We start from the raw sequence: 8,418 nt of genomic DNA, 5'->3' as shown, positions 1-8,418 counted from the left end.
CACTTCTTAGCACCATACCTTATCTTTATAGCCCTGCTTTTTAATTCTGGGAGGTTTTGTTATGCCAAAACTACTTTTTTTTCAGAACTCCTTTTGGGTTTTGCACTGTATTTTTTGCACTCCAAATTCTGAACTACTTGCCTTTTATAGAAAAAGGATGTGTCCATCCATTTCAGGTAAGATATTAATCCAGTAACGTTGAATGCGTGGTGTTATGGGAGGAAGTGCTGAAGGATGGGGAGTGGTGTCAGTGTAGTCTCTCTGGCAAAGAACTTGGCCTGTCAGAGCTTCTCAGTTCCTCTTTTTAAGGAGCTGGATGCTCCTCTACTAGGGTCTGTAACTGTAATTAAAAACCTGGATAGGAATTGCCTTCCTGTTTAAGACACTGGCTGGGATGCCATTTGCAGTTAAGTTGCATGACACGGTGGTTCCAGGATGGCTGGTTAGTTCCTTTCCAGCACCATCTATGTTATTGCTATGCCTGCCCCTATGTTGTTTCAAGGTTTGAAGACCTTCCTTTGTGTAATAGCGGTTGTAAGAATGAAATGGTTAAGTAAGCTTTAACTTCTGATGTTTGGCACAACAGGTAGGTGCAGACTTCGAGTTTAGAAACATTTTCAAGTTGGAGAGCAGCAGTATGTCCTGGTTTTGCATTAAATACAAACTCTGACTCTTCCCCCTCTGGTTTTAAATTCTAGGTAGGTTTAGTCAGTCCTCTGGCTCAAAGCAGGTAAAACTTCTCCTAAGTGAACACTTAAAATGTCAGGTAATGTGGGTGTGTCCTACTTTTCCACATAAATAAGCACTCTGTAATGGGGAAAAAAAGTAAGCAAATTGGAATAGAACTTGAGTCTCTTCAGGATGCTAAAGGGAATGGGCTTCTGGGGTTTTTTTAATGACACATGATAAGATGTATAAGGTGTCTTTCAGCAGCAGCTGAAAGGAAATGACTTCCTAAGGACCCTTGTTCCAAGAGTCATTAAAAGCCTCACCTATTAATATTGTTTTCTCAATATGTTGAAGTGTCAGTCTAGAGAACAGAGAAAATCCTTCCAAAGCCAGTAGCACAGCTTTCTGTTCTCAGTGAAGGAAATACTAAACCATAGCCAAGTTCTTCATGAAATTCCCTCTGGAGGTGACATATTGGTGCTAGTAGGGAAAAAAAAGAGAAGGGAGTTGTTCTGTTGTCTTAACGGGAGCCAGAAGGATGTGTGGAAGAATCAAGTTCAGTGAGATAAAAAGCAGAGTTCTGTGTTAAATTATGGATTTTTCTTATTTATTTTTTTTTTTTAATTGGAGAATGTATTCCCCTGGCAGACTTGCAGTATAATCACACAGTCTCAGTGGCTGGAAGCAGAGCAGACTTCTGTATGCAAAAGCAAAACAGTTAGAGTAAGTGTAAACATTTGACTGCTATAATTGTAGATATTATTGACTGCCATTCTCCAGCAGTCAGAGGCAATTTCACACAGGGTAGATACTTTTACTGACCTGCCTATACTGGTAAAGATGAGTTCCTGTGAGGATGATATTCATATAGATCTCTCATGACTTTAAGCAGTGCATAGGAAAAGCTATAGAGCTGATACATATGACAGAGGAAGGTATGTGGTGCAATTCCTAGTGTGTAGTGTATTGTGTCACTGAGGGATACAGCTGCTTATAAAGAACCATAGAAGCAAAATTGCACTTCTTGACATGACAAAAAAGCCCTTGAGGAAACAGCTTTTTGTATTTGTGTGTGAATGTGGTTTTTTTACTTTGTGGGATTTCTAAAGGAAAAAAAACCCAAACCAAGAAGTATGACACTGAAGTCTGTAGGATGTCTGAGTTTGAATGAAACCAACTCAAAATAAAGATGATGTTTAGCTATGGACTGTGCACAGATGTTGGATACTTTTTAAACAAAGAACTTTTTAATGAAAAACAAATAAAAATCAAAGATCACAGTTTGCCAGGTTTTAGGGGCAAATGCTTTGAATATTGTTAATTGCACAGAGTGATGTGTCTCTGCTTCTCCCTGCCATGACAACCTGATGTTCTGAGGTCCAGACTGATGTTCAGATTGGTTTATGCAGGAATCATTCAGGGGCAACACTGTCACCTTGCACTGATGGCCTTGTTGCCAGATGTTTTAAGATTGGTTTGTGGAAAACATTTGTATCTGCTTAACTTTCTGTGCTGCAGAAGAAGCCAGTGTGCAAGTGCTTGAATCTGTACAGAAGCAGCTAATGAGGAGCTTCTCTTTCAAGTTACATGAGGACTCACTAAAGCAAGTGGTCGAACATATGCCTGAATGCGTGGAGGGAGACTGTGGGGATTTAATCCAAGGGCAAAATACCCTGCCAGCATTCACTCCTTTCAGCAAATTTGAGTGCAGCATCAACAGTTGATGGCAAAAATATTCTTCAGCCTTTATGGCTTAATATTACTGGGATGAAAATAGTATTTTGGTTGATTAGCTTTACAAATAGTCACAAAATGATCTTGGCAGCAGAAAGAGGTTTGGTTGGATTAATGGGGTTTTGCCAATAAATCCTGAGGGAGCACAATAAATCCTGGCCAAGAGCAAGGATCTGGCTCCTGGTTTCTTAAAGAGGGGCTGGGTCATCTTAGTCTGCCAGCCCTTCCTTCCATGATCTGCAGACTCTTCTTCCACTTGAGTTTGTCCAGCAGTTCCCCGTTTAACCGTGTGGGTCTCCTGGCTTCGTGTCTTGATTTTTTCCCTTTATTTTGGGGATACCCATGAGTCTTTTGGGCTACTCATTCTTTAGGCAGGGTATAGCTCTGGATTATTTCCCTGGCATACTATAGGAATCCTGTTCCTTGCTACTTCTGAGTTTTTGGGATTTGGGTCTTTTTTTGTTTGGTCTCTCCAGTTTATTTCAGTTTAGAGTCTGTTTTAACTGGCAGATTGGCATCAGTGTCTCCAATCCAGTTTTGGGATTCAGTGAATGCTATCAGTCCTGGATGTTTACAGGATTGCCTGTGTTTCATGTAGGATGTAAACTGAGAGCTGGCTTTGAAATAAAGAATAATTTATGGATGCATGTGGTGTCTTTCCTTTTTATTTCGGAAGTCTTCGAGATCTCTTTTTCCCTTTTTCATTTGGGAAGTTCTGTAGAAGTTGGGTAAGTGTGAGAAATGGTTTGTGGTGGGGAGGTGGCACATCAGGGCTATTAATCTTAAGAGAGTACAATTACAAATATTAAGGCAATACATTTTTTTTTTAAAGCAATGAAATAATAGTTTCATTTTTGCTGTTCATCTTACCAGTTGGACCATTCATGAGAGAACTCGGGGTTTAAAATGTCTCTTAATCTTCTGGGTGGTTTTTTTTTTAAACAGGAGAGAAACTGAAGGAAAGTCTCCTTGAGAGCTTTTTATCTGCTCAGAAGGGTAAAATGTGAGGGGAAATTTTCTTTGATTTCAACACTGAGTAATTGTTACAATTTGCAGTGCTTGCCTTCAAGTTGAGCTCTGACTTCCAGTCCTCTGAACACCCCATTCCTCGTGGATCAAGCTCCTTGTCTGAACTACAGGAACATCTACTGAATACTCTTCTGGCTTTGGCCTTGAAACAGCCAGGGTAGCTTGGCACTTCATTAGTCATTCATAAATTCTCATCATCCCTTTTGCACTTCAGTTCCTGGTCTCCCAGTGTGGGTCTGAATGTGCTGAGGCTGAAGCTGCTGACCTACTCTGAATGGGAGCTGCTCCTCCCACCCATGGACTGCATCCATCAGCTTGCATGAAGGCTTTCTGCCTCATTTCAGCCAAAGTCACAGAATCACAGACTGATCTGGGCTGGAAATGACTGTTTAAAGGTCACCTAGTACAACCTTCCTGCAGTGAGCAGGGACATCACCTAGGTCACGTTGCTCAGAGGTCAACTACATCTTGAATGTTTCCAGGGATGGGACTTCTACCAGCTCTCTGGACAAGTCAACAGCCTTAAAAGCTGGCAGGTTAAACTTTGCCACAGGCTCATTTTCCCTGTGGATATGGGCTCTAGGGCAAGGGGTGGCTGTGTGAGCTGCTCATCTGGTGTGGCAGGACCTCATAGCAGGTGGATGGGTCTAGGTTGTGGTTGGGGTGACCTCTCTAGGAAAATGCAGAGGTAGAAGAAAGTAAGTCTTGCTGAGCCCAAAGTTTTAGTAACTTCTGTGTTGAGCAGTTTCTAGTAGGGATATCTCAAATAGTGCAGCTGATAAAAGCATTTAGTGGAGGTGGGGAGGGAAATGCACAGAGGGAATGAGAAGGGTGAGGAGAAAGGAGGAATGAGTAAGTGTAAAGGCTTCAGGCAGATAAAACGAGCAGAGAGTCATTCCCAAAGCTGAAGCTCAAAAGACCTCTGTGAACACAATTATAAATCAAGTGAAGTGTGTGGAAACCCCATTGGGACAGAGCCAAGAATGAGGGAAATAAGACTGTCATAAACTAGAAGGAGGTAGAGGAGTGATACACAAATTGACCTGAATTCCCCTAGTGTGAGCCAGGTGAGGAGGGGAGGTGCATCCCTGGCTGGCTGGGACTCTGAGGAAGAAGGACTAGGACTGGAAAACTGGGTCAGGACTTGGAGGTTGTGCTAGAAAGGGCAGTGGAGGTTGATTTTTTGCCACAGTTTGACAGCTGACAGCACATTCCCAACTGTGTGTGTGAGTCTGCTGTCCAGCCTTAGAAAAAATATTTTGATAGTATATAATACTTTTAATACTATAAAAATATATAGCTAAAAATATCATTGAATGTGTACACAAATAATGATGATCTAGAAATACATTTATCTAGCTTTAACTATTTCTATTACCTTTGCCTTCTGGATAAGGGAATAAAACTGAAGAGCAGACTGAATCTCTTATATTTTCTTGCCTTTTCTTCCCCTTCCTATTTTTCCATGGCAAATCAGAAGGGGAACAAGCAGCAAAAAAGTAAAATGATGCTGTTCCTGAGAATGAAAATGCTTGAATTTGTTTTGAGTGTGCATAAACTTGATGGTGATATTTTTACTTGGATTTTTTTTCTGTTCTTTTCTTTTAAATCAAGTTGGTTTTGCCTCTTAGAAAAGTACCTGAAACAACACAGGCCACAAAATGTACAAAGCCTTTGAGTAGAGGGTGAGAGATCAATTGCCTAGACCTCAGCTACCCCAGTGCTTAGAATTTGGGTTCATTCTATTAGCTGCTGAATATCATCAGTTCAGAACCTGAAATCTGCTTTGCCTGGTTGTGTGTTTATGGCCAGTTAGGTTTAAGTGGTGTTTGCCAAGTCTCATTGACCTCAGGCTTTCAGAAGAGCATAACTGATCTCAAAAGTCCAACCTGGTCTGGTCTATTCTATTCTATTCTATTCTATTCTATTCTATTCTATTCTATTCTATTCTATTCAACTTCATTCAAGGGCAGTGCTGTAGGGTCACAAAAGGAGGCTGCTGCTTGTCCCTCTGGTTATCTGACAGCTGGAAATGACTCTTGCTCTGGAGTAGATACCTCATCTCCAGGTGAGGCCAAGCAGATGTTCCTACCTATGTTAGTGGAGTGCAGCAGGTGGCACTAGAGCCCTTTCCAACGTTGGCTGGCTCGTTCAAAGGGAATCTCATTTCAAATGCAAAGAGGCAGCTCACCGAGGAGTACAACAAAGCAACTGCTCCTGCAGAGGGTGGTTTTGGTTTCCCCCCTTCCTGTTTGTAGAAGGAAATGCCCAGAAACAGATTAATTCGTGAACCCAGATTTTAGTGTTTCAGCTGCTGTAATATCACAATGCTTTTCTTTAAGCAACTTGCTTGGTGTTGGAAAACAATTTTCAGTTAATCTTTTAATCTTTTGTGGCAAAATGCTGCTTCTCTTTTTCTTGTAAAAACATTTTGTGCCAATCTGTCACTTTTTAGCAGTTAAGGCAATTCCTACCCTGCTGCAATGTCTTGATTTTTCACTTAAGGCAACACATTGCCCAGTCTTGCAATACATTGTGCATCTTCCACTGCCTGCTTACTTCTCCCATTTAGTTCCCTGGGAGATGTGTGTGTGCATCTGGTGTAATTGAAAATGTAGGCCAGTGACACTCAAAAAATAGTAAGAAAAGAGTGGGAAATGGGGGAGCTGTTCTGTTTTTAAAACCCTGTAATTGCCAACTGTCCAACAAGGACCTTTGTTTTTAAAGAAGAATAATAGTTGAGCTTTGCAGATTATCCCTTTTCCAAACTTATCCCACAGCTGATGATTCAAAAAAGAAACTGATTGACTTTTCTTGGCAGCTTTGGAAACTCTGAGCTGATGCAGGCCACTGGCTGCCCCAGGGAGGGCTGTGGTGTCCTGCATTGTCCCTGCTCACTAGAGGATGCTGGTGGAGTTGTTTTCTCTGCCTAGCATCTGACTCACAGTTTTCAACAGCTGAGCAAAATAAAAATAGGATTTAGAAGTTAATACAGGGTGGTAATTGAATTATTGTGCAAGAAGGTTGGAAAGCCAGGTGAGGTTTGTAATAGGCTGGAAGTGTTGAAAAGGGAAGATGGTTTCCCTTTCTGTGATGCAAGAGCAATACATCCATTGACTTTGGTGTTTGAGTTGGGGCTCTTTGGAGTCTCTCTGTGGGTATATCTGATGAAACCTGGAAATTACAGTTTTCCTTTCAGTGTAGCAGCTCCTGTGGAAACAGAAAGGCCAGTGAAGGTCAATAGCTGACTGCTACAAGTTGGCATCTCGCCGCTATCATCCCGGGCTTTGTGTCAGGTGAGGAACTTGGGCAGTCCTGGACCTTCAGTGCAGTGTGTACACAGCTCTGCTGGAAACTGCAGAGGGGTGTCCTCCCTGTTTGGTATTTGATTTTTTGCATCTTGCAGATAATTAAAATCCCCATCACAGTTGAGTGTCAGGTGTGAGAACATGCCCTCACCCTTGGGATGTGTAAGAAGGATCGAGGGGCCCTGTCTGTGATGGGGAGGAATGGTCACGCTGGTCAGGGCTTTGTGAGGCTGCTGGGTAAGAGGGTGTGAGTGTGGCAATGACCGCTGTTCCACATCATTCATTACCCCATCAGGGACTCAGCACATCAGTCAGTGGATCTGCATGTACCGAGCTGACAGCTCTGAATTGTTTCTTCACCAATTGCCACGCCAAAGCCTTGATAGTGTAATGAAATATGCCTCCTACCCATCACTTCATCTTTGTCAAACTGACTGGGTGTTCTTAGGCTGTTATGACTGGGAGAACTTCAGCAGCAGGAAAATAAGCAAGCTTGTCCCTGGTGTAAAAGGCTCAAAGGCAGGATGGATGGTGCTAAATAAAGACACTTTTAATGTACATGGGGAAAAAACCTCATGAACCAACTGAGCCCTCAGCTTGGGACCCAGTAGGGGATGAGAAGTGTAGGAACTGAACTTTTTTTTTTGCTAGACATCTTTATACTTAGTAAAGTATTCAGCCTTTCTTATAATTTATTCATGGTGGTCTAGCATAGTCTAAAATATCAGACCTTCCCTCTCTGTCCTTTTCCACACACAGTCTTTGATGCCTCTTAATTCATTATTTAAGCAGCCTGCATTCTGCTTTACAAAACACACCCCTCCCTGGTAGCTTAATGTTATCAGTTATTTGTGTATCTGTGTCAGCAGCTCTAGAGCAGGCAAGCGGCAGGGTGGGATGCTCTTGCCCCTCTGCCCTCTCATTCTGTGCCTGCATTGTTGCTTTAAGTCAGTGAGGAGCAGAGGGCTTCATAGCCAGCTGAGACAGGCAGCCAGAGCTCAAGTGCTACAGCTTCAGCAAAGCACTCAAGTACCTGCTGAAGTGATGCTTGAACCTGTGCTGCTTTGAAGCCTGGGAGCTCTTTCTGAGCAAAAAAGTGGCTTGGTGGCAATTTAGGTACAGTGGAGGGAATGGTGCTCAGACAGCTGGGTGGAAACTTGGTTCCTGGTGGAACCTGGAGTCGTGGTGCATCCCATCCTGCAGCAGCTGAGGTAGTGCTGGTGAAGTGCAGGAGATTCCTTTGATGGAGGTGCACTTGGAGCACAGAGCATTCCCTGCCTTGTGCTTCATTGCAAACTTGAGTAACTGTTGAGGGGAACAATTGCAGCAGAAGAATGCATCTGTACAGTTTGAAGTCTGGGTGATGCTTTGATTTGAATTCTTCCAAGCAATCTGCTTGCTCCCTGGGTATGGTGTTTGAATTGCTGCCAGATGTGCCATTCCCTCCCACCCTCGCTTCAGTGTGCAAGGTCTGCAGGGTGGAAGCAGTGAGTCCAGAATGTGTCATGGTGCTCATCGCACTGCTTTGCCCTAACAAAGGAAACCCAGGTAGTTAGTGTGGTGCAGAAGGGTCAAACACTCCATTTTCTGGCTTTGCCAGAAAATGAAGAGGAACACAGATACTCCAAACCTCCTACTAATGTCCTTGGATGCAAAACTGGCTATTATCTATTCAGTG

Source organism: Dryobates pubescens, chromosome 1 (genome assembly GCF_014839835.1).
Source record: "Dryobates pubescens isolate bDryPub1 chromosome 1, bDryPub1.pri, whole genome shotgun sequence".
In the NCBI taxonomy this organism is placed as follows: Eukaryota; Metazoa; Chordata; class Aves; order Piciformes; family Picidae; genus Dryobates; species Dryobates pubescens.
The sequence above is the reverse complement of the archived record's forward strand: the minus strand, read 5'-3'. Positions refer to the sequence as shown.